We start from the raw sequence: 3,509 nt of genomic DNA on the forward strand, positions 1-3,509 counted from the left end.
CGGACAGATTTGGGGGTCCGGTAACCCTTAAGTTTTGACAACTGCACCGAATCTATCTGCACTCAGATCGATAGAAAGTGTCTGTCAGTGATGGATCAAGGTCGCGTCTAGAATCTGTTTTTGTTTCTTGACCATGTTTTACTCATTAACCTGTCAGCTCTCCCACCCAGTGTGCCTGGGCACGACACTGTCCCATTCCAAACGCGACCTTTCCCTGCCGAAGAAGAGTCATACGGACTCGAAACGTTAACTCTTGTCTTTTTCTCCACAGATGCTGTCAGACCTGCTGAGTTTTTCCAGCAATTTTTGTTTTTGTTTCAGATTTCCAGCATCCGCAGCATTTTGCTCTTGCCTTTCCCTGCCGAACCCCGCCCACCCTGTACCTGCGTTTTTTTCCCCTTGGGAACTGTCCCCATATAATTGCATCTGCCCCCCCCCCAACCCTGCGTAATCTCCTCCCTTTGAAATTCCAAACCTCCATCTCCCCACTGCAAAATCAGCCCCCTATATCTCTACTTCCCTGTGTAGTTCCTGCTGTCTGTGTCAACCTGCCCTGCTCATCTGAATCAGGGCCTGTCTTTCATTCATTTAATTCCTGTCCAGCTCGAACTCCATAAAATGACTCCCTTCAACCACACCGGCCCCCGCCACCTTCACTTCATGTCCAGCCAATCAAAGGGGTGGACATAGTGAGGGGCCGTGGAGAGGCTCACAGGCGTTCTGACTGACCAATTAATGATCAGCATTCCCTGGGCATTCCCCACCCCACTGCAGAAAGATATTTCACCTATTCCCCTCTTCATCTTGGTGACCCTCCCCACAACCCCCACCCTCCAAAGAGAGAGCAAACGCTCAGACACAAACATTGGTTCTCACAGGAACAGGAGAAGGACATTCAGCCCCTTTGAGCCTGTCCCACCAATGATCTGACCTGTCCCTTCCTCCATTTCCACATAAGAGAGAGGTACAGACAGTCATGAAGCAGATACATTGAGAGGTAAAGAAAACACTGGGCTAGATTTTGACTTGCTGCAGTTGCTTGTGAATCAGCTGTCCATTTTCACATCCCTCCCCCTGCGTTTACATCAATGGGAGCAAACCTCGGGAGAGGTAGAAAGCAGGAGGATCCTGGTTCATAATCACCCGTACAAAACCATGGCACCGAGTCCAAATTTCCTCCATTCAGTCAAGGCACAGATAGCAGAGAGATCCAGGGACAAAAGCCGGAACTGAGGGAGAGAGGGGGAGAATAACAGAGACAGACTGGGAGAGAGAAACTGCAAAGAGAGAAATTGAGAGCAGAGTTATCTCGAGAAAAGGGCAGACAGAGAGAGATGCAGAAATAGAAAGCTGGAAATGTAGATAGTGCTGCTGTGATGCAAATATAAATAATGATCCACAGTGAGACAAAAAGAGGTTGAGGTAAAAAGTGAGTAGAGAGAGATAAATAAGAGTTCAGCGAGTTTCGAAAATCGGAGTGATAAAGTTTCAGAAAGAGAGAGGTGAAAAAGATGCAGAGAGTTGCAGAAGGCAATAAAAATGTTGTTGATATTTTGATTTCAAGCATGTCAAGGGATAGGGATTTAAAGAAAGATGTGAAGAAACAGCTAGAACACGGAGGGAGGTGCAGAGATAGAGTGGCAAGAAGAGATAGAGGGATTGAAATCTATGGGATTACATTGAGCTCTCTGGAGCAGTGGGTCTCAACTTTTTTGACTTGGAGTCCCATCCCCCAGACCCTGCCCCTTGTAAAAATTCCACAGACTGCCTTAAACACAAGTCTTTTATCCATGTATAAAAATGAATGACAAAGGGACATGTAGGTTTATAATGATAGTCTTCGCTGGTTTTAGCTCTTGTCCAAAGATTCTTCATAGCAAAATTAGTCTCTCTTTGCATAGTCAAAACTGCAGCTTCCAAATAAATTCCCATTGCAGGACAGGGAGAAATGGAAATTGATTAATATTTTGAAACAAAAAGACACAGCAAGAACCCAGGGCTCCTCACTCACTGATATACACAACTTCAGTGATACCATTTTACAATTACATCCCTGATATTAAACCGAGACAATGGGAACCAATTTTAAATGCAAAGAGGTTTAGGAGCAGAATTCTTGCCAATTGTCATGTTGATCCAGGCCACACACTCAGCTTTGACCAGAGACTTGCCAGGGAGTTGCTTTCTGATGAGCTGCAAACTTTTTCATTGCAAACCCATTGTTGAAACCATTTACTGCCATTTTCAGTCAGAATTCAGGTCCATTGTGTGCCCAGAAACTTACTAAAGTCCATTTAAACTCAAGTGAAGGTGCACATATCCTATGACTGTCCCTGCATTTATTTTTGAATATGTCAGACATCCTGGAAGGGGTGTGATGGGTGCAGGGGGATGGGGGGGTGGGTTACTCCAGGGACTGGGCAGTGACTAAGTACTCGAGACCACCAGCCCCTCCCACCACCACTCTCAGGACCTGTGTCTCCCCCTCTGTATTTAACCTCCCATCTCCAACTGTTTTTCCGCCTCATTGTAAAGAAACACAAACATTGATGAGCACCTTTAATCCCTCTCCCATTCACTGCCCTCCATGCCTGCTTAGTCCAGGATTGGTGCTGTTTTGTACGTTAAATATTAACAGTGAGCCTTTCACTCCTGGCACAGTCACCTCTCGTAGTCTTGTTTCTCGCCACTCTCTGTGCCTACCTGGACCCATCCCTGTTCATCCTCTTTCTCCTTCTCTCAATAGCTCTTCTTTTTCTCTATCTCTCTCCATCTATCCCGGGATTAATCTTGATTGAAATGCATTCTGAAAACTTCTGTCTTTCCATTTTAAATAATGACACATTGGCCGTGTTGAATATTTATCAATGATTTAAACAGGCTTGGGGGACAGAAGCACTCTACAATCAGGTCACCAGTAAACTAAATTTGGGAAGTGTAGGCAGGGTCACAATGTAGGAAATGCTGCAGGCCATTTGCGCACGGCAAGATCCCACAGGAGCAATGTGATATTTTCCAGGTATTCCCCCCAACCCCACGAAGAAACATTCATTCCTTTGGAAGACTTTTAAAGACTTTGGAAAACTTGCTGCACACTGAACTCTAATCCCACCCTCCTCCACCCTAACAACCAGCCCTCACCCCCAACACATTTCATTTAACTGTTCTATTCATTGCTCTGCCTAAGACAGGGATAATGTTCAGAAATTGTAACCGGCATTTACAAAGATTCACATTTAGGCCTTTGGGAGCAGTTAATGAACTCATTTTTCAAGTTGTAATTAAGGCAATTCTGCACAGCATGATCCCACAAGCATCCCCACACTGGAGGACACCCCAGATCTGGTGTCTCTTTACGCACCACCCCACACCCCCACAACCTCATCTGTCTTGCTCTCCTTCCCTCTTTCTCTCTCTCCCGCCAATTTCCCTCCCTCTATCTCCCTCTCTGTTTCTGTTTCTTTCTCTGTCTCCCTCTCTCCATGTTTCCCTCTCTTTCTCTCTCCACC

Source organism: Cetorhinus maximus, chromosome 21, assembly GCF_964194155.1.
Source record: "Cetorhinus maximus chromosome 21, sCetMax3.hap1.1, whole genome shotgun sequence".
Classification (NCBI taxonomy): Eukaryota; Metazoa; Chordata; class Chondrichthyes; order Lamniformes; family Cetorhinidae; genus Cetorhinus; species Cetorhinus maximus.